Consider the following 24,301-nt stretch of genomic DNA (forward strand, 5'->3'; position numbering starts at 1 on the left):
TATATATACAAAATATAAACAGAAAAGTCTATTTTTAGGAGTAGATATAAAGTCTCTACTTTTCAAGGACAGTCTAAAAATTTCTGATGACCTAAAGATATTACAAAGGTTTTAAAAAAGAAAAGAAAAGAAAAGAAAAAGTCTTTGTATATGGTCTGGAAAAAAAAGTTTCTTAGAAATAATAAACAGAAAAAACAAAATTAGTACTTCAAATTAACTTTTAGGATTTTAATATAAAAATATAAAAATCAGTGAGAACTATTATAATGTAACATTTCCCCCACCATTAAGGAGTTCATTTATTTTTTTTGCAAATTAAACCATAATATAAAGATTTATGGTTATGGGAAAATACTAAATAAGCAATCTTCTTAAAAATATTATGTGCAGGGGCGCCTGGGTGGCTCAGTGGGTTAAAGTCTCTGCCTTTCGCTCAGGTCATGATCCCAGGGTCCTGGGATCGAGCCCCGCATCAGGCTCTCTGCTTGACAGGGAGCCTGCTTCCTCCTCTCTCTCTCTCTCTCTCTGCCTGCCTCTCTCCGTACTTGTGATCTCTATCTGTCAAATAAATAAATAAAATCTTTAAAAAAATATTATGTGCAAATATACTTGAACTTAGAGAAAGACTCTGAAAAAGAGTAAAGTCAAGGTATGAAGTGACTACTAATGAGCACCAGAGCCAGGTGAAATAGGAATGAGTTTAAATAATTGTTAAAAATATCGTAATGAAATTAAAATATAAATCCCAACAAACTTTTTGAAAGATACATAAAGAAAAAATAAAAACGCAATGCAGGTGATTTATATCTAAAAGAGTAGACTGTACTGACAAAGAGCAAGAGAAGCAAGGGAGTAGCTAAACAGACTATCAAGCTTCTTGTCTTACACACGGGAGTCTCAAGAGAGAGTTTCACTCTAGAGTGAGATATTTAGAGTTTCAAAGGCCTTTGGCAAACTTAAGAGTGACTATACATAGAAGTTAAAATAGAATACACAATATTAGACAGTAATGCAAATCTCTTTTCCTTCTGTGACGGACTGAATGTTCATATTCTCTCAGATTTCTTTTGTTGAAATGTAATCCCCAATGCGACGATATCTGGAACTGGGGCCTTTGGGAGGTCCTGAGGTTAGAGCCCTTATGAACAGGTTTAATGCTGTTACAAGAAAGCAGGGACACCTGGGTAGCTTAATCGGTTAGGCGTCTAACTCTTGATCTCAGCTCAGGTCTTGATCTTAGGGTTTTAAGTTCGAGCCCATGTTGAGTGTGGAGCCTACTCAAGAAAAAAAAAAAAATCAGCTCAGGTCTTGACCTTGGGGTTGCGAGTTTGAGCCCATACTAAGCATGGAGCCTACTTAAAAAAAAAAAAAAGAAGAAGAAGAAGAAGAAGAGGAAGAAGAAGAGGAGGAGAAGATGCCAGAGAACTAGCTCCCCTCTTTTTCCACCATGTGAAGATACAATGTATCTGCAGCCTGGAAGAGGGCCCTTTACCAGAACCAAGCATTGCTGGCAGCCTGATCTCAGACTTCCAGCCTCCAGACCATGAGAAATAAATGTCTGTTGTTTAAGCCATTCAGTCTATGGCATATTGTTACAGCAGTTTGGGCTGACTTCCGGGTGGGGGGAGTAGAGAAGAGGGTTATGGAGGAATATTTTTCTGAACATAATTTATGAAACAAGGAATAAAATAATAATACATAAATATATTTTTAAAAGTCAAAAAAGCAGAAAGACTACTTATTAAAAATAAAAGATTAAGAATCATAAAGGATAAAAAAAAGAATCATAAAGGATGATAATTTTAAAAATGTCTGACTCCTCATGCCCAACTACAAAATTTTAAGCCAACTACCTTTTGACTATGGAATTTGAAGGCTCCCTGGTAAGGGAAGGGATTTATGGCTTTCTCCTGCATGGGCAAAAAGTGCCACAAGATGAAGACTGAAAATGACCAAATCATGGGAAAAGTACACACCACAGAAATCTGTGAAAATCCTAGAGACAAAGGAAACAGCAGCCCCAGATGTTACGACTGGCCTTCCTGGCAATTAGAAGCTAATGCTGAAAATGTGGGAGGCCTAAGCTGGGAGAACATGCAGAATAAGGAAGCCGGGAGGCTTTCCCTGTTTAGTGTAAAGAACTAGAAACCTCTATATAATTGATGCACTGGGATAAAGAACACAAATTTTTCCTTCTTGGGTGGGCCACCACCATTTACAGCACCTAGACCTGAGTCCCAATGAGCCAATAAGGAAAAAGCAAAAACAAGATAGCCCATAAAGGAAGGAAAAAGAATCCAAGTGACATTAGACTTCTCATCTTTAACAATGGAGCGAAAGGACAATAAAAAAAGAGAGAACAGCTGCACCTCAGGAATTCTGTGCTCAAAACACAATTAACCTGTCAGGAAAAAGAAAGATATGTGCAGATATGCATAAAGTAAGAGTAATGTATAACCTATGCTATTATTGAGCAACATACTCAAGAAAAATACTCTTGAGAGAAAAATACTCAAGAAATGATTATCCAGAGAACACATGAATCTGAAAAAGAAACAGAAAATGAAGGAAAGAGAAAATTGTTAGGTGACAAATCTTGCAATATATAAATGCTATTAAATTTAAATTAGATAATAACAAACTGGATATGTGACAGCCAAAAAACATATTCTTGAAATAAAAGGAATATGCATGGTTTTAAGACAAATTCTTTAAAAACAAAAAACAGGGCAGCCTTGAAGCTGTTACTATTAAGATGTTAGTTAATACCAATAGGCTTGGGTTGGGTTGGGGAGAATTTCTGTAAATATCCAATAAAACTTAGCAGGGGGCAGGGGAGGAAGTAGTGAGAATAAAAACATTGCAAGGATTTCATCTGGAGAAACAGAAAAAAAGGTAAAGCATTAGAAAGTATTCCAGGTTTCTGACGTAATGAGGGGAGAGTGAAGGGACCGTCTTGGTAAGGGAAACAGTTGATACCTTATTTTCAAACAACAGAGAAATACATACCTAATTATGAATGTAGGGAAAGGAAAGGTAACCTCTAATGTAACGAGAAAGTATCATGTAATTCCTTGTTAACAAAGAGGAAAATGCGATGAATATTAAAGTGATTAAGCAGAAAGTTTTTTTTTAAGGGGAAAAAAAGGTAGGTAAAATAAATAATAAACCTAAATTAGGGTAGAAAGAATAAAACCAAATACCTTAGCTCACTAATTTTGAATGCACTAAATTCTCTTGTGAAAGGTGGCTTAAGGTTAAAGAGTGAGTTAAATTAAACCAAATTATTTTCAAGAACAAACTTAAAGCAAAGTAACAGAATTTCCTTAACAAAGAATTTGGTTTGACATTTAAAAAGAATGAATATATTGACCATATATAAATCACACTTTATCACTACATTCTTAAAATACATCTACAAAATTCAGAAAGATGGTAGCAAAACTCAGAGTATGTGGCTTTGGAAGTTTCTTCTAGTTTGCTCATTTGGAGCTAAGTGCTAGCCTTATGAGGGAAATTGTCCAGAGTGAAAGTTATGGAAAATGTGAGACGGAAACGTAAGGGGAGGGGGGTTCACTAGCTTCTAGAATTCTTGTTTCCTCAGACTGAAACCCTAGAAAAAATTGCCTAATTTGATTGTAAAAAAAAATTTTCTTTGACTAGATGTTAGTTCAACACCTGACATCTACCATACCACACTGCTACATTATTCAATGATTTCATAAAAGGACTAGTCATCAAATACGTACAGTTGCACTGTCAATGTGTAACAATGACTGGTTCCTGCATATGGGTGATCGTGTATTTCCTATGTCCCAAAGCCAGAGATCTCAGCATGATAGCTGCAGTCGTGAACTACCACAGTGAAACCAAAAACACCCAACAAGTTCAAGAAAAAAGAAAGCGTAAGAAGTAATATTAGTATCAGACTAGAAGGAATTTAGGGGTAAAGGCAATAAAAAGGATAAAGAGGTACATGATATAATGACAGAAGACATGATTTGGGAGGCAGAAATATCAATTTTAAAATCTGCACGTTTCAAATGGCATGGGATCTAATATAAAGGTAACAGATACGCAAAGAGAACTTGGTTATAATGTAAGCCTTCAAAACATCTCTTATAGAGGGCAGAACTAGTAAAAGGAGTAAAGGAATTCACTGATAAACAGTTTTTAATAACTCAATTTAATAAATAGAAAATGTTATATTCCTCAAATAATGAAATATCGTTGTCAGTATATCCAAGGGATATCTAGAAAAATCAACACATGATACTAAAAGCCAGGAATAAAAACTCTTTTAAGTCAAGATTTTACAAGCTAGATTTTCTTTTTTTTTTTTAAGATTTTATGTTTTTATTTGAGAGAGAGACAGAGTGAGAGAGAGAGAGAGAGCATGAGAGGAGAGATGTCAGCAGGAGAAGCAGACTCCCTGCTGAGCAGGGAGCCGGATGCGGGACTCAATCCAGGGACTCCAGGACCATGACGTGAGCTGAAGGCAGTTGCTTAACCAACTGAGCCACCCAGGTGCCCTCCAAGCTAGATTTTTTTTTCCTTTTTTAAAAAATTTATTTATTTATTTTCAGCATAACAGTACTGCTTGTTTTTGCACCACACACAGTGCTCCATGCAATACGTGCCCTCTCTATTACCTACCACCTGGTTCCCCAACCTCCCACTCCCCACCCCTTCAAAACCCTCAGCTTCTTTTTCAGAGTCCATAGTCTCTCAAGGTTCATCTCCCCTTCCAATTTCCCACAACTCCCTTCTCCTCTCCATCTCTCCATGTCCTCCATGTTCTTTGTTATGCTCCACAAATAAGTGAAACCATATGATACTTGACTCTCTCTGCTTGACTTATTTCACTCAGCATAATCTCGTCCAGTCCCGTCTATGTTGCTACAAAAGCTGGGTATTCATCCTTTCTGATGGAGGCATAATACTCCATCGTGTATATGGACCACATCTTCCTTATCCATTCGTCCGTTGAAGGGCATCTTGTTTCTTTCCACAGTTTGGCGACCGTGGCCATTGCTGCAATAAACATTGGGGTACAGATGGCTCTTCTTTTCACTACATCTGTATCTTTGGGGTAAATACCCAGAGTGCAATTGCGGGGTCATAGGGAAGCTCTATTTTTAATTTCTTGAGGAATCTCCACACTGTTCTCCAAAGTGACTGCACCAACCTGCATTCCCACCAACAGTGTAAGAGGGTTCCCCTTTCTCCACAACCTCTCCAACACACGTTGTTTCCTGTCTTGCTAATTTTGGCCATTCTAACTGGTGTAAGGTGATATCTCAATGAGGTTTTAATTTGAATCTCCCAGATGGCTAGTGATGATGAGCATTTTTTCATGGGTCTGATAGCCATTTGTATGTCTTCATTGGAGAAGTGTCTGTTCATATCTTCTGCCCATTTTTTGATATGATTATCTGTTTTGTGTGTGTTGAGTTTCAGGAGTTCTTTATAGATCCTGGATATCAACCTTTGTCTGTACTGTCATTTGCAAATATCTTCTCTCATTCCGTGGGTTGCCTTTTTGTTTTGTTGACTGTTTCCTTTGCTGTGCAGAAGCTTTTGATCTTGATGAAGTCCCAAAAGTTCATTTTTGCTTTTGTTTCCTTGGCCTTTGGAGACATATCTTGAAAGAAGTTGCTGTGGCTGATATCGAAGAGGTTACCACCTATGTTCTCCTCTAGGATTCTGATGGATTCCTGTCTCACGTTGAGGTCTTTTATCCATTTCGAGTTTATCTTTGTGTACAGTGTAAGAGAATGGTCGAGTTTCATTCTTCTACATATCGCTGTCCAGTTTTCCCCGCACCATTTATTGAAGAGACTTTTTCCACTGTATATTTTTTCCTGTTTTGTCGAAGATTATTTTACCGTAGAGTTGAGCGTCCATATCCGGGCTCTCCACTCTGTTCCACTGGTCTATGTGTCTGTTTTTATGCCAGTACCATGCTGTCTTGGTGATCACAGCTTTGTAGTAAAGCTTGAAATCAGGTAACATGATGCCGCCAGTTTTGTTTTTGTTTTTCAACATTTCCTTAGCAATTCGGGGTCTCTTCTGATTCCATACAAATTTTAGGATTATTTGCTCCAGCTCTTTGAAAAATACCAGTGGAGTTTTTTTTTTCTTTTTTTAATTTGAGTAGATTGGCACATAATGTTACATTAGTTTCAGGTACAACACAGTGATTCAAGAAGTCTCTATGTTATCCTATGCTTATCACAAGTGTAGTTACCCTCTGTCACCATGAAACACCGTATCATTGACTGTATGTATACCCTGTGCTGTACCTTTCATCCTATGACTTTTTCATTCACAACTGGAAGCCTCTATCTCCCAATCCCCTTCACCCATTTTGGGCCTTCCCTACCCCTCTTCCCTCTGGCAACCAACAGTCTGTTCTATGTATTTATGGGTCTGATTTTGTTTTCTGTATATTCATTTGTTTTGTTTTTCAGATTTCACATATAAATGAAATCATATGGTATTTGTTTTCTCTCAGACTTATTTAACTTAACATAATGTCCTCTAGGTCCATCTACATTGTCCCACATGGCAAGATCTCATTATTTTTTATGGCTGAGTAATATCCTGTTGTGTGTCTATCACCTGTCAATGGACACTTGGGTTGCTTCCATCTTGGCTATTGTAAATAATGCTGCAATTTTGGTAAGAGATGACTGAACAGATGCAGCTGGATGTATCGATTGTGGTGCAGTCAAGGTGCACCCTGGAACACTTCTGTGCAATCAGGATTCCCCACCCAAATGAGAGAAAAAAGAAAAGAAAAAGAAATAGGGAAGAGACAAAAATAAAGAAAAGAAAAGAAAAAAAAAAAGAAAAAAATAGATAGAGAGAGAGACAGGAAAAAAAGGGAAGATAAAAGAGAAGGCTCAGTCCAAATGGGCCCCAAGGTAAGATTTATGAAGTATACAAACAAAAACAAACAAAAAGACTGATAAAAGTATATGACAAGAGAAAAAATGTATATATAAAAGCAAAAACAAAGGAAGAGCCTCAGTGTGGGCGAGGAAGGTTATTTTGATTCTTCCTGGATGTATCTTGATGTCTTTGTTAAGGGACTCAACTCTCCTAATATAAAGGGGAATAAAAATTGGTTTGCCTATAGGGGTAGCATTGTTTGGGGAAAGGGGACTACCTTGAAGTTTAACTCTATATGTATATTAGAAAATAAAAATTAAAAAAGAATAAACTAGACTAAACTAAATTAAAATTTAAATAAAAATTTAAAAAATAGAAAAGCAAAAGAAAAACACGGGTGTATGTATCCAAAAGTTTAGGTTAGAAGGTTATTAAGGAATTTGATGTACTGGACATCTCACTGTGATGGTAAATAGGTTAAAAAATTATCTATATGTATAAAAACACAGAATATTGGCAAAGAGTTAAAAATAAAAGTTGTAGTTACGAAGTAGTGGTGGTTGTTCTCTTGTCGTCTTCTTTTTTTTTTTTTTTCCTTCCTGGTTGGTTTTCTGGGTTTTCAGACATTGATGTTCCCTGAGTTAGGTCCTCTTACCCCCCTCAAGGGGGTGGGCTCTGAGGAAACCGTTTTTTTTTTCAGGCTTTTGTTCTCTGGAGGTTTTTATGTTCTTTCATCTGTTTTCTCTCATCTTGACAGCTTTTGATGGTTTTTGGAGGTTTAGAGGAGAGCAAACTGCACCCAGACCTCCCTCTCAGAGAGAAGCCTCAGAATGCTCTGCAGAGCTGCTGGCAGAGTCAGTTCTGAGTCACGGTCCCTGGGGATGCAGGGTCTCCTCCTTGTACCCAATACCACGGCAGCGGCAGCTGTCTGGGCAGCTCCAGACTGCCAGAGAGGTTCCAAGCAGCGATCACACACTGAGATTTTCTCACTGGACCAGGCTGGGAATGCCTGGTTTTTCAGGATGCCAGAGGTCCAGGCTAGTACCTGTGTGCACCTCTCCCAGGGGAGGGTGTGGGATGCGCGTTTCAGCAATACCTTCTGGCCAGGCTCCCAGCCCTTCTCGGGAGCCGGACCCCATGCGTTCTCAGGCACTCTGGCTGCTCAGGTGCGCTGGAGGCTCAGAGACCAAGACCTGCTTTCTCTGCCACACTCTCTCTGGCTCACCACCAGGGGAGGCTGTCCTGGGTCCGGGGACTTAAGCCCCTGCCCCTAATCGCCCTGATTCCGTAATACCCACCATGATCCTTTGCTCTTTTTTTTTTTTTTTTTTAGTGCTTTCAACCAGACTCCAAGCTAATGCTGGTCCCCATACACAGGGCACTCTCGTATTGGCGTATTACTTTCCAATCGGTCACCTCTGGTGGCTCCCTCCCCCTTTTGTTTATATTCTGATATCAGTCCGACGTTCCCACTCTGCTTTACCTGCCACTGGCATCTTCTGCTCCTATAGAGATCAATGTATAATTCTGATCTCAGGCTGATTTCATGGGTGGCCGGAGTTCTTTGGTAGGTAATCTGCTCACTTTAGGGTACAGGTTGAAACGGCACCTCCTCCTACTTCCCCGTCATCTTCCACAGACCTCCAAGCTAGATTTTCTAATTAAAAATTCAGTGAAAACATAAAGCAAGACAACAAAACGTGCTTAGTTAAAAAGATGAAAGTTTTTTTCTTTTTGAAATTATACCATAGGATTTTGACAACACTTAAACTTTGACAAGGCAATCACAAAGTTACACCTTTCACAAATTAATCCTAAAGTCTGAAATTTTCCAATCTCAGGCTCCAAAGAGCAACTTTTACTTTACAAGTTTAAGTAAGAACCCTAGGCACCTCCATCTGTCATATTTGTGTTTTGTTAAGTTCCAGTATGTCATACGTCAGACACGATTATTTACATGATTTAAAAGATTTAAAAACTATTTATTAGGTGCTCCTGGGTTGCTCAGTTGGTTAAGTGGCTGACTTCAGTTCAGGTCATGATCCCAGGGTCTTGGGATAGAGCCCCACATCGGGCTCTCTGCTCAGCAGAGAGCCTGCTTCCCCCTCTCCCTCTGCCTGCTGCTCTGCCTACTTCTGCTCCTCTATCTCTCCATCAAATAAACAAATAAAATCTTAAAACACACACACACACAACTAATTTTAAATGGATTTCAAATCTATTTTTCCTTATTATACTTCAAATTCATTTATCCCAGAATGTTCTTCCACACTTTAAAGTTTTTCCGCTATATGGCAACTTTTTTTTTTTTTAAAGATTTATTTATTTGACAGATAGAGATCACAAGTAGGCAGACAGGCAGGCAGAGAGAGAGAGAGGAGGAAGCAGGCTCCCCGTGGAGCAGAGAGCCCGATGCGGGGCTCGATCCCAGGACCCTGGGATCATGACCTGAGCTGAAGGCAGAGGCTTTAACCCGCTGAGCCACCCAGGCGCCCCCGCTATATGGCAACTTCTAAAAAAGGTGAAGATGTTCCCTCCTCATAAGGGAGAGGAAAATAAAAAGCTCTTAAGTGGTTCATGCTTGGTGGAAGTGCTTGTGAACTGTTCCATAGTAAGGAAAAGCCTGTTTGATAGAAAATTACCAAAATTAATTTTAGAACAGTGCTGTGATAACTGTATTTCAGAAATTCAATTTAGAAAATACTCACTGAATATACTCCAGTGCCTGGCAAATAGGAAAGAACAAATGAATGAATGTTCCACAAGGAAAGGGTTAGCAAAGATGCACAGGAGGCAAGCTTCCCGAAGATACTATACTTTTGTTGCAAGGTGTATACTGCTCCAGGCAGTACTTGACCTCCTAAGATCATATGCAACACTTTATGTATACATTTCTCAGACTTTACCTTTATAACACTGACATATTTAAATAATACAGACCGTTTTTTAAAAATACAGAATGTTCTACATTTGGAATCCGTTTCATGTTTCCTCGTGGTTAGATTCAAGTTATATGTCCACAGTCAGAATACCAGGTAAATGAAACACTATGATGCCCATTTTCCCCTCACTGCTAAAGTTAATTTTGATAAGGCAGTCATGGGGTTATCCAATTTCTCAATTTAATAATTACTATTCTTCCCCCTTGTAAGTTAGAAGCAATCCATAGAAAGACATTTCACAACCATAAAAGTATTCTGCTTCTCATAAAAAATTTTCTTCTGGACTTAGCATCCATTGACTATACTTACCTGAGCCAATCTCCACTATTATGATGGCAAAATGTTTTCCACCTCCAAGATTCCTTCCACATTTGCCAAAGAACATTCTACCCTAAGCAAGGCTACCTTTTCTCTGCATTTATTATCAGTATGGGCTCATGGATTCCTATTTTTATCAAGGTGTATAATTCATTACCATCCTTCATGGTTTTGGTACTCACACTGTCCTAGATTTGGCCAGTGGGAGTCACCTTTAGTTAGCTCCTGTATCCTTTCAACATGCCCCAGCCTTCCATTTCTTTTCATCTTTGTTATCACTTTCTTACTTTCTGGCATAAAAAGATGTTCTAGGGCCATCCTTCAACTTCTTTGTCTAGCCTTAGAATAAGCCATTTCTTAGAGGATAGCTTGTTCTCTTTAGTGGGAAATCGTGGGAAATTTATCTTGATGCTAGATAAATTCATTATAATTTCATTATAAAGTCATTAAATTCATTATAATAAAAAGTTATAAATTCATTATAATTCATTATAACTGAGGCATCTGCTTCTAGGTTTTGTCAGCAGACAGAGCTGGGAAAGTTTTTACTTGTGTGCACCACCCATATACATACATATATACACACATATATATGATTATATATGCTTATATATTTATATATGTGTGTGCACATATATAAATATTTGATTACTTTAGACACTCTAATCCATTCCACAGGATTCTTCACTGTCTTCTTCTATTTCATATCTTTGTCTTCATCTTTCCTCAATGAGAACCCTGGCTTCTAAAATGAGTTCTCATTTGTTCAATCCCTAACACTTCTAAAACAGCATTTCTACATCCATTACACTGTGAAAAAAGAAAACTACTAAAAAAAAAGGAGTTCAAATTTTGTTTACAGTCCTCTCCATCTCAACCTCCAGAGGGTCTACAGTTGAATAGTATGTACATTAAGTTACCTAAATTCTCCCCCACACCTTGAAAGCAACTGATTCAACGTAGGAATTTAACTAGTATTTAATCTATACAATATTCCCCAGAGGTATCTACCAAGTGAAAGCTTCTCATAACATAAAAGCTAAGTTAGAGAAAAACTGCAATTAAGGAAAACATACATTAGATTAGAGCAAAAGACACAAGCAAAAGGTTCTCATTGTAGAGAATAATTAAAATGAATAAATATGAGTTAAACTCCAAAGAACTAAATGATGACACAAAGATGATACCAATTTCTCTTTTAAATTAATAAGTGAAAGGAAGTAAATTGTCTCCAGAAAAGTCATATGCAGATGTTTTAAAACCACATGCTCCCTTTCTCCTACTAGTTACTCACAGGCACTAGGATATTTATTTTGGGTAGATGGACTGGGAAAGATTTTCTGTAAAGTAGGGAAGATGAAATGAAAGAGTTAACAGGAATTAGTAATACCTACTATAGCAAGCCAGGCAGAGGAACTGAAAAGTCAGCTGTGGCTCCTCCTTTCCTCTCCCAGCCCACACTAAAAATAAAACATAACCAAGAATTTAATACAGAAACCCCCTAAAGGACTAAAATCCAAGGAAGCATTTGTCTTTAAAAAAAAAAGAGAGAGAGAGAGAAAGAAAGAAAAGAAAAGAAAAGAGTTTAGGTGATGAGAATATTTCAAATAAGGTAACTAAAGCAGTTACTATGGGCCATTTGTTAGATGATGAAAAGTCATTATTACATATGAAAAAAATATGACCAACTATATGCCAAATTGCTTAGTCATTAAGTATGTCATAATATTGGTTATGTTAGTGTTTTTATCTTTAATTTCACTTTTGTAATTTTAATAACATGTAAATAAAAGTTAAGCATTTCATTCCAAAACAGAGGCAGAAGAGAAAAAAAAAAAAAACAAAAAAGACTCTGCTCATCAAAGAAACGACTTTCTCCCCATATAGTTTATTACCTGTATTCTTGCTGCCTTCATCCTTTCTTACACAAGAACATTTTTTTCCAACACTTTGAATATTTTACCACTCTAATTTCCTTCAACACTAGTTCAAACAAGCATGAAAAAGAGAATTAATCGTTCTATTTTTTAAATAAACCTGAGCAAAAGGAAAAAAAAAAACACTCTAGTCGGCAGAGTAGAGGACATTTTCATATATTTTCAATAGGAGGTAAAGTGAAATCATATAGTCAATTCTACTGATTTCATTGTGCTTGCTATTAAGCTGGCATTTCTCAACTTCAAATGCACAAACCTAAACAGGTTTGAGACCTGAGTTCCTTAATAGAAGGAAGAGGCCAAGTCCCCTTGAAGAAAGACCTAGCAATACTACCTCCAGTATTTATAGCATAAAGCTACCATTGGCAAACAACAACCCACAGACCAAATCCATCCTAGCAACTGTTTTTGTAAATAAAGTTTTATTGGAAACAGCCATACTCATTCATTTACATATGGTCTGGCTACTTTTGCAATACAATGGCAAAGTTTGAGACAAAGATTGAATGGTAGGCAAACCCAAACGTATTTACTATCTGGTCTTTTATTAAAAAGAAATGTGCTGACCCTTGCTGTAAATCTTCATTGAATTATTCTTCAAAACACTGGCAGTGCTTGCTAGGGTGATTATGCACTGGAAAAAAGAAATACCTAGACCAGTCGGGGACTCAGACACATACTTTAAACAGACATTAATTACCAGGGACATAAAATGTCATCGTGGTCTGTTAGTTAGAGGGCTTAGGGTGATCTGGTGATAAATGGGTTTCCAGCTCCAGTTTAAATCTAAATGGAACAGTATATCTACAGATGTATCCTGTGGTTATTTTCCAGTTCCTGCAAGTATAATTGGAAGAGAAATATTTGGCAACTGGAAGAATTTCCATCTTGGCTCTCTGACCCAAGGCGTAAGCATCAGTATACTAGGAAAAACCAAATGAAAGTCCCTAGAAGTTGTTCTTCCTGCCACGGATGTAAAGCAAAAGCAATAATGCATCCATATCCCCAAGACAGTGGCAGAGGTTAGTGTCACCACCCAAGACAGAAAAAGATGTTAGAGTGATAAATATCAGTCATATATCCATTGAATTTACCTGTTTAGCCTATACAGAAGGTGGGTGACTGTGAAGAGTGATTACAAATCACCATAAATTCAATCAGGCTGTGACACCAAATGCTGTGGCTGTTCCCGATGTGCTATCTTTAATGAAGCAAATCAACACAATCTGAAATCTTACACAGAACTACAAGACGGCAAATACTTTGTCTCTATATTAACTGATTTACTCTCAGAAGATATTTGCCTTTTTTCGGGCATGACCAACAACATAATTCATGGCCATTAACTCTCCTGCTTTTGCCATTGTATAATTCGTAGAGACAGTGGTCGCGTTTTCTTAATAATTTATTATTTATTATGTGACATGCAGTGGACTAAATGTTTATACGTATTTTCTCATTAAATTTCCACAAGAGATAGGCACTTCTATTATCTACATTATACAGCTGTAGAAATGCAAGCAACACAAAGATTAAACAACGTAAGAGTGGCAGAGCCGAAACTGAAACCTAAGTGGCAAAATCCAGAGCCCCTTTGCTTAAGAGGATCCACTATGCTAAATCTGTTCAATAAAAGAGCTTTTTTTGTTTGTACACTTATCCCTTTTTTAGTTGACTAATATTTGGATTGTTTGTACTCTCTGGATATTATGAATAATATTGCTAAGACGATTCATGTGCAGATTTTTATGTGGATACGGGATTTCATTTCTCTCAGATATATACCTAGAAGTAGAACTGCTTGGTCATGTGGTAAGTCTACCTTTAACATTCTGAGGAACTGTGAGAGTGGCTGCACCAATTTACAATCTCATTATCTGAGGGCTCCAATTTCTTTGTATCCTTACCACCACTGATTTTAATCTTTTTTTTTTTTTTCAGAGACAGTGATTATTCTGACATTACACAGAACAAAACACTGATCCACAACACTGATGACTTTGGACTTATGCTTATTAAAAATGGGAAGGAGGAATCACAAAGTTCTTTAGATGCCTTAGTAAGACGGTTCTGTCCGTTGAGGGTCTGCCTTCAGCTCAGGTCATGATCCCAGCGTCCTGGGATCCAGTCCCACATGGGGCTTCCTATTCAGCAGGGAGTCTGCTTCTTACTCTCCCTCTGCCACTCCCCACCACTCATTTTCTCATTCTCTCTCTCTCAAGTAAATTAAAAAATATATATATGAGAGGCAATATACAAAAAAAAAAAAAACATTAGTAAAGTAACATTTCTAGGAATCCAATGCCTAAGACCTGTCTCCAAGGTTAAAGAGAAGTTACTATGTACACCATTTACTACTAAGAAGGGGAGACTGGGGAGGCACAATGCTTGACAAGCATTTGTAAGTCAGGATCAGAGCAAAAGAAAGCTCCATAACAAATCCAGGCTGTAGTATAAGCTCTTCTATTACTTGAAACTTATTATTTTTTAAAGATTTTATTTATTTGACAGAGATCACAAGTAGGCAGAGAGAGACACAGGCACAGAGAGAGGGGAGGAAGTAGGCTCCCCACTGAGCAGAGAGTCTGATGCGGGTCTCTATCCCAGGACCCTGGGATCATGACCTGAGCCCCATAATCTGTGCCTCTTCTGAGAGGTCTCGACATATCTTCCCTACACTTCACTGCCACTAATCTTCTAATCCTGTTCTTTCCATATCGTTGACCAGTTTTCTAAACTATCTGCAGTGAGTGTAGATTTGTGCTTCTACCTACCTCTCAGTCCAGACTGTACTTTTCAAAGCTTGGCCCAGAGACTTGTCTGAATGTGAACCAAGGCATCACCACCACTCCTCACAGTAAAGTATCTGCACTTCACTCAGTGCTACCCAAGTCCTCTCTTCCTCCCTCTATCCATTCTGGGCAGGAGGATACAGGGACACAGTTCCTGGGTGTTTATAGAGAGAAAGGTTGATTTTATTTTACATGCTTTTGAATTAATGTTGGAAAACTAATTGCAAGCAGTTTTTAAACCCAAAATGTCATATTGTAAAAGGATAATAAACATTGGGTCAAAATGAAGCAACAACAAAAAGAGCTTAGTCCATTGGTAGAACTTCCCATTGCTCATGTCTTCGGGCTGTTATCATGTAGCAGTATGTTTTTTTCTTTCTTTCTTTTTTTTTCTTCCTAGGCCATCATGGAACTTTGAATTTTAAACTGCAACGCAGGGGTTTTTTTTTCCTTCATCTGGTATTAAGAAATTCCCCCTTGATGTTAGGTATGGATTGAAGAAAAGAAGGCAGTGTCTCAGTAAAGAAAGCCATAGCTCTATCTGTATTTCTGGACCTGCTCAAGCTCAATATCTTATGTAGCATTACCCTCCCTTTCACCCTCCCTCCCTTCCTTCCTCTGTTTTTAGAGAGGGAGAGAGGGAGAATCTTAAGCATGCTTCATGCCTAGAACGGAGCCTGATGTGGGGCTCAATCCCACAACCCTGTGATCATGACCTGAGCCAAAAACAAGAGTCAGAGGCTTAACTGAGCTACCCAGGTGCTCCTCTTATATAGCATTTCTCTTATCTATCTACCTATCTATCAACAAGTAGGAGAGGCAGAGGAGGGTAAGTAGAGAGAGAGAAAAGAGAGAGAGAAAGAAGTCTCAGCAGAGACTTCCCTGCTGAGCAGGGAGCCCCATGTGGGACTTGATCCTAGGACCCAGAGATTGACCAACTGAGCCACCCAGGCACTCTTCTTACAAAGCATTTCTACTTACTGGATAGTTTGTTCCAACTGTCCGTGTACTTCATGGTTTCAAGGGTGAAATAGTACCCATTTCATCATGGGTGATTTAAGTCATCCTATGGTTATTGTTTCCCGTGATTAGACCTTCGGTATCTTTCAAGGTCCAATAACAAGCTAAGATCTGTTTCTCAAAAGAATAATGATCTTTAGGAAATGGCATGGTTTTACTCTAAAACCCTGAGGACTTGTATGATTCTCTTGCTGGGGCTTGCCCAAAGCTCTGGATAGTGGATGGGGCACCTGGGTGGCTCAGTGGGTTAAAGCCTCTGCCTTTGGCTCAGGTCATGCTCTCAGGGTCCTGGAATCGAGCCCTGCATCCGGCTCTCTGCTCAGCAGGGAGCCTGCTTCCCCCTCTCTCTCTGCCTGCCTCTCTGCCTACTTGTGATCTCTGTCTGTCAAATAAATAAATAAAATCTTAAAAAAAGAGGCACAGATTATGATGAAATAGGTATCCAGCTCAAAGGAGGCTCTCAATAATCAGATGTCCTAAGTGACCCATTCTAAATGTCAATTCTTTTATTTCTTCCAGCCATCCTAGAGTTTATTCAATGAAACCTTACCAAAAAATGACAAAAGTGGAAGGGATAGAGGCTATGCAGGGGCTCTTTCCTCACCATAGCTCATCTGGCACCAGCTACCACTAAGTGCTCAATTTACCAACTCAACTCAACTACTCAGTCTCAACTACAATGAGGCCCTTGACACAGCATCGTTCCCCAGGAGAATTAGACAGACACTGACCCATAGAATAAGGATCACTATGCTAGGCTGATAGCATATTTTAGGTCATTATGGTAGGCTGATTACACTGACTTCTTCTACCATAGAGAGGATAAATCCTTACTAGATCACATAAGCATCCTAGATTTCAAAAAAATTTTTTCTATTCTTTAACAGTTCTTCTAACATTACCTCCTGTGGGATATCTTATACATTAATAAAGGTTGCCATAAAACTTCCTTCACAGCAAAAATAAGTGAGGCAACAGGCTCATAGCCTTGAAATTCACTGGTCTTACTGCCCACCTAGAAGCAGCTGACTTAACAGAACAAGTAGGATGGTCAACTGAAAATTCAGTTGCAACACCAGTTAGAAGACCACACTTTAAAAGGCTGTGTTCTCACTGGATGTGGGACATGGTTTAAATCTGTATCCAAATATATGGTGTAATTTCTCCCTTAGCCAAAATACATGAGTCAAAGAACTGTCCTCATCTCAATATGATTTCTAACTATCCACTCACAGAATTTTTGTTTCCTGTCCCAGCAACTCTGGAGTAGAAATTTTGGTTTGCAAGTAAGAATGCTTCTGTATCAAGGAACACAAGAATGTCCTACTGAATTGGAAACCAAAACTGCTAGTGGACCATTTTGTGCTTCTCATGTAACTGAACCAAAAAATGAAAAGAGAGAGAGATTGATTAATTGACTGACTGACTACTGTCTAAAGTGACCAATTCTGTTCCCAAAGAAGAGTTAGACTGCTGCTACAGAAAGCATTAGGGAGGAATACTTCTGGAACCTAGAGTATTCTCTGAGGTACCTCTGTCTCTTAGTATTTCCATGTCCAACAGTAAAAGTTAATGGAAAACTATATAAACGAAAAAAGCCTGTAAAACCACTGCAGATCAAATCTGTCCAGAATAAAGGTATTGTGTCACCTCACCAAGTAAAAAGCCTGGATCATCTCAGAACAAAGGAAAAATGAAATGGACAGAAAGAGAACTTCAGCCATTGTCTCATGACCACTGTCAGGACTGCTGATGTTGACTAACTTAACGATTCAGTCCTTAAGTAATAGGTATTTGTATAGAACTGTGACTGTCTACAGCCATAACACCCTGAATGTGCACGATCCCATCTGTACAGAACTGTGACTGAATTTGAGGAGTGATTAATATTGCCCAGAGATAGATATCATGACTATCTCCCAGAAATGGGTAAATGGTTAATTGAGACCCCTGTCTGTACACTTTGAATAGCAAGAGAATATATGCCTCTCAAGTGAAAGGATTTTTTTGCTGTTCTATGGAAATTCAAGTATGTGTAGAATTGAATGGATAAGTAACTAAAGAAGTGCACTGAGCTAATATTAAGCTATTGTCATCTAGCTTCAAACTCACTCTCTATGCTCCAATTTGTTATTCTAGAACTCCTGGTGGGTGAGCAAGGGTACTAAAAGACTAAAGAAGAAAGAAAGAATGTACTCTCTCCTGTTTGCACAAGTTTTCTACCCTGGAGTGACAACTGATTCCAGCAGTACCAGTTGGCTCCACTAGTTTTTCCCACAGTTCTAGAACCAGCTTCACTTGGCCCCTTCTGAAAAATCAGCACCTCCTTGCCAGTGCTGTACCCTTCCTCAGATGTCAAAATTCGAGCCATAATCCTCCAAGATCTTGAGGCAACACCACGACCAGCTGGCAGTAAACTTCTAATGAGCTCTACAGGGCCCCTTCCAAACTTTTATATTTTAGTAATTCACCTTCGTTCCTCTGTTCCTTGCATGGTAGGTCCTTCCTGAAGTTACTATCTCTTCAACACTTCTTTGCCTTTTCAGTTCTTTAGTAACTGATTATAGTTCTTCATATTAAATTAATTCTGTTAAAGTAATTGTTGTGGTTTTGTTTTTTCCTATAACCAAAATGATGTATCTATTAATATCATATAAACTATGTGTGAATATAAAATCAAACAACAAAGCTGGACAGTAGGTCTGAGTTCAGTTTCAAACCTCTAAGAAAATCTTATAACTCAACAGACTGGACCTATTTGTAAAAGACACTATTTATAACATTCTTAGCAACTCTCCTAGAAACACACATGAATATATAGATATCTCAAAAGATTTATACAGTAATAAAAAAGGACACTGAATATTTCTAATTTCCCTATTACAAGTGATACTTCAACAGAATTCTTATACATACACCTTTTGGTATTTTTGTTTATGTACATATATATAATAAAATGTGTGTGTGTATACACACACACACATATATATTACGCCTTTTAATATTTCTTGAGTATCTATTATGTACAAGTTACCACACCAGGTACTAGAAATACAACTATGCGGAAGACAAATAAGACTTCTCCTTTCACAAAACTTGAAGCATACTTCCTCAGGACATATGCTACCTTATCGCCCACTAGAAGAGTTGTACCAATTTGTATTCCTATCAGACAGAATAGCAGAGTGTCTATTTGCTCACACCCCAGTCAACCCAATCAAAAGGAACATTGTTAATATTTGCCAATGTGATGGATGAAAACTTAAACTTCACTGTGATTTTAGAATTTTCTACTAGAAAGAGCAAACATCTTTATCTTTTCACAGAAAAGTGCAGCTTCTTCCTTCAGAGCACTTCCCCCCCCCCACATGATTATGCAGGGCATACTTTTAGTCCATGATATGACTACACAGTCTGCTGAGGTTAAATTAATAACTATAACCATCAAAAATGACAAAAATAAACATTTATTAGATTTTATTGTGTATTCTTCAATGTATCATTTTATTTAATCCCTACCAAATCTCAAAAAGCAGTATTATTTTTGCATTTTAACTCGATAGCTCATAAATACCAAGTGTATAATGGCAGAACCCATATTTACTTTGTTAACTCCTGAAAATTTTATAAAGTATAAGCAAATCTTCACAACAAGAGATAAAAACTATTACTGTGGGCACTTTACAGATGAGGAGGCTTAGAAATATTAGTAAGAAAGTAACAGCACAAGAAAGGACTGAAGCTAGGATTTGATTCTGTGCAGGCTGGGCCAAGAACCCATGTTTTTAACCAGTAGACCTGTGTTCTTAACCACTACACATATTGCCAAGGTTATTTTAAGACGTTTGTTACCCAAAAAATCTACAAATAAGTTTTGCGACTTTATGTTCTTGCTCTCCAGGTGTTTAAGAATTTATGATTAATTACACAAATAAGATGAAGATATATTCATTTTAAAAGGAAAAAGTTAATAGGGATTTCAATCAAATGGGAAATAATTCACATAGAAAATTGAACTTACACAGTTCAGTAAACAAAAGAATTGCAGGAGCAACAAAAAGGAAATATGGACTTTAAAATCTATTTTAAAGGGGGAGGAGTCAAGATGGCAGAGAAGTAGCAGGCTGAGACTACATCAGGTAGCAGGAGATCAACTCGATAGCTTATCTAAACATTGCAAACACCTACAAATCCAATGGGAGATTGAAGAGAAGAAGAACAGCAATTCTAGAAACAGAAAATCAACCACTTTCTGAAAGGTAGGACTGGCGGAGAAGTGAATCTAAAACGACGGGAAGATAGACCGCGGGGGGAGGGGCCGGCTCCCGGCAAGCGGCGGAGCAACGGAGCACAAATTCAGGACTTTTAAAAGTTTGTTCCACTGAGGGACATTGCTCCAGAGACTAAACCGGGGTGAAGCCCACGCGGGGTCAGTGTGGCCCCAGGTCCCGCAGGGTCACAGAAGGATCAGGGATGTCGGAGTGTCGCAGAGCTCGCAGGTGTTAGAACGGAGAAGCCGGCTACAGAGACAGAGCCGAGGACTGAACCCTCAGCTCGGGGTTAGCTTGAACTGGTCGCGGGCTGGGTGAGCTTGAAGCACGGCTGGAGGCTGGGGATACGGGAGTGATTGGGTGCTGTCCTCTGGGGGCGCACTGAGGAGTGGGGCCCCGGGCTCTCAGCTCCTCCAGGCCGGAGACTAGGAGGCCGCCATTTTCATTCCTGTCCTGCGGAACTCTATGGAAAGCATTCAGGGAACAGAAGCTCCCAAAAGCGAACCCGAGCAGATTACTTAGTCCACCCCTGTTAAGGGTGGTGCAATTCCACCTCGGTCAAAGACACTTGAGAGTGACTACAACAGGCCCCTCCTCCAGAAGATCAACAAAATATCCAGCCAGGACGAAGTTCATCTATCAAGGAAAGCAGGTTCAATACCTAAGGCAGCAGCAGAATTCCAGCGGAGGAGAAAGCAAAGCACGGAATTCATGGCTTTCTCCCCATGATTCTTTAGTCTTGTGGTCAATTCAATTTTTTTTCAATTTTTTTCTTTCTTTTTTCTTCTTCTGCTAAATTTTTTAAAACTTTTACCCTTTTCTTTTTTAACGTTTTTTGACTAGTTGATCTAAATATATATATTTTTTCTTTTTTATATTTTTTCTTTATTTGTTTTATTTTTTAAATTTTTTAATTTTTTTTTTATGAACCTCTTTTTATACCCTCTCCCCCCCACAATTTGGGGTCTCTTCTGATTTGGTTACAGCGCATTTTTCTGGGGTCTTTGCCACCCTTTTAGTATTTTATTTGATCCTTCATATCCTCTTATCTGGACAAAATAACAAGGCGGAAAAAATCACCACAAACAAAAGAAGAAGAGGCAGTACTGAAGGCTAGGGACCTAATCAACAGAGACATTGGTAATATGTCAGATCACGAGTTCAGAATGACGATTCTGAACATTCTAGCTGGGCTCAAAAAAGGCATGGAAGATATTAGAGAAACCCTCTCTGGAGATATAAGAGCCCTTTCTGGAGAAATTAAATAACTAAAATCTAACCAAGTAGAAATCAAAAAAGCTATTAATGAGGTGCAATCAAAAATGGAGGCTCTCACTGCTAGGATCAATGAGGCAGAAGAAAGAATTAGTGATATAGAAGACCAAATGACAGAATAAAGAAGCCAAGCAAAGGAGGGACAAACAGCTACTGGACCACGAGGGGAGAATTCAAGAGATAAGTGACACCATAAGATGAAACAACATTAGAATAATTGGGATTCCAGAAGAAGAAGAAAGAGAGAGGGGAGCAGAAGGTCTACTGGAGAGAATTATTGGTGAGAATTTTCCCAATATGGCAAAGGGAACAAGCATCAAAAGCCAGGAGGTGCAGAGAACCCCCCTCAAAGTCAACAAAAATAGGTCCACACCCCGTCACCTAATAGTAAAATTTACAAGTCTTAGTGACAAAGAGAAAATCCTGAAAGCAGCCCGGGAAAAGAAGTCTGTAACATACAATGGTAAAAAATATTAGATTGGCAGCAGACTTATCCACAGAGACCTGGCAGGCCAGAAAGAGCTGGCATGGTATATTCAGAGCACTAAACGAGAAAAACATGCAGCCAAGAATACTCTATCCAGCTAGGCTATCATTGAAAATAGAAGGAGAGATAAAAAGCTTCCAGGACGAACAAAAACGGAAAGAATTTGCAAACACCAAACCAGCTCTACAGGAAATATTGAAAGGGGTCTTCTAAGCAAAGAGAGAGCCTAAAAGTAGTAGATCAGAAAGGTACAGAGACAACATACAGTACCAGTCACCTTACAGGCTAAAAATGGCACTAAATTCATATCTCTCAATAGTTACCCTGAATGTTAATGGGCTAAATGCCCCAATCAAAAGACACAGGGTATCAGAATGGATAAAAAAAAAAAACAAAACCCATCAATATGTTGCCTACAAGAAACTCATTTTAGATGCGAAGACACCTCCAGATTTAAAGTGAGAGGGTGGAAAACAACTTACCATGCTAATGGGCATCAGAAGAAAGCTGGGGTGGCAATCCTTATATCAGATCAATTAGATTTTAAGCCAAAAATTATAATAAGAGATGAGGAAGGACACTATATCCTACTCAAAGGGTCTGTCCAAGAAGATCTAACCTTTTTAAATATCTATGCCCCTAACATGGGAGCAGCCAACTATATAAACCAATTAATAACAAAATCAAAGAAACACATCGATAATAATACAATAATAGTAGGGGACTTTAACACTCCCCTCACTGAAATGGACAGATCTTCCAAGCAAAAGATCAACAAGGAAATAAAGGCCTTAAATGACACACTGGACCTGATGGACATCACAGATATATTCAGAACATTTCATCCCAAAGCAACAGAATACACATTCTTCTCTAGTGCACATGGAACATTCTCCAGAATAGATCACAACCTGGGTCACAAATCAGGTCTCGACCGGTATCAAAAGACTGGGATCATTCCCTGCATATTTTCAGACCACAATGCTCTGAAGCTAGAACTCCATCATGAGAGGAAAGCTGGAAAGAACCCAAATACATGGAGACTAAACAGCATCCTTCTAAAGAATGAATGGGTCAACCAGGAAATTAAAGAAGAATTGAAAAAATTCATGGAAACAAATGATAATGAAAACACAACGGTTCTAAATCTGTGGGATACAGAAAAGGCAGTCCTGAGAGGAAAATATATAGCGGTACAAGCCTTTCTCAAGAAACAAGAAAGGTCTCAAATACACAACCTAACCCTACACCTAAAGGAGCTGGAGAAAGAACAAGAAAGAAACCCTAAACCCAGCAGGAGAAGAGAAATCATAAATATCAGAGCAGAAATAAATGAAATAGAAACCAAAAAAGGAATAGAACAAATCTATGAAACTAGGAGCTTGTTCTTTGAAAGAATAAGATTGATAAACCCCTGGCCAGACTTATCAAAAAGAAAAGAGAAAGGACCCAAATAAATAAAATTATGAATGAAAGAGGAGAGATCACAACTAACACCAAAGAAATACAGACAATTGTAAGAACATACTATGAGCAACTCTACGCCAACAAATTTGACAATCTGGAAGAAATGGATGCATTCCTAGAGACATATAAACTACCACAACTGAACCAGGAAGAAATAGAAAACCTGAACAGGCCCATAACCAGTCAGGAGATTGAAACAGTCATCAAAAATCTCCAAACAAAGAAAAGCCCAGGGCCAGATGGCTTCCCAGGGGAATTCTACCAAACATTTAAAGAAGAACTAATTCCTATTCTCCTGAAACTGTTCCAAAAAATAGAAATGGAAGGAAAATTTCTAAACTCATTTTATGAGGCCAGCATCACCTTGATCCTAAAACCAGACAAGGATCCCACCAAAAAAGAGAACTACAGACCAATATCCTTGATGAACACAGATGCAAAAATTCTCACCAAAATACTAGCCAATAGGATTCAACAGTACATTAAAAGGATTATTCATCACGATCAAGTGGGATTTATTCCAGGGCTGCAGGGTTGGTTCAACATCCGCAAATCAATCAATGTGATACAACACATTAATAAAAGAAAGAATAAGAACCATATGATACTCTCAATACATGCTGAAAAAGCATTTGACAAAATACAGCATCCGTTCCTGGTCAAAACTCTTCAAAGTGTAGGGATGGAGGGCACATACCTCAATATTATCAAAGCCATCTATGAAAACCCACCACAAATATCATTCTCAGTGGAGAAAAACTGAAAGCTTTTTCATTAAGGTCAGGAACACGGCAGGGATGTACATTATCACCACTGCTATTCAACATAATACTAGAAGTCCTAGCCTCAGCAATCAGACAACAAAAAGAAATTAAAGGCATCCAAATTGGCAAAG

The sequence above is a fragment of the Meles meles genome, chromosome 1, assembly GCF_922984935.1.
Source record: "Meles meles chromosome 1, mMelMel3.1 paternal haplotype, whole genome shotgun sequence".
Taxonomy (NCBI): domain Eukaryota; kingdom Metazoa; phylum Chordata; class Mammalia; order Carnivora; family Mustelidae; genus Meles; species Meles meles.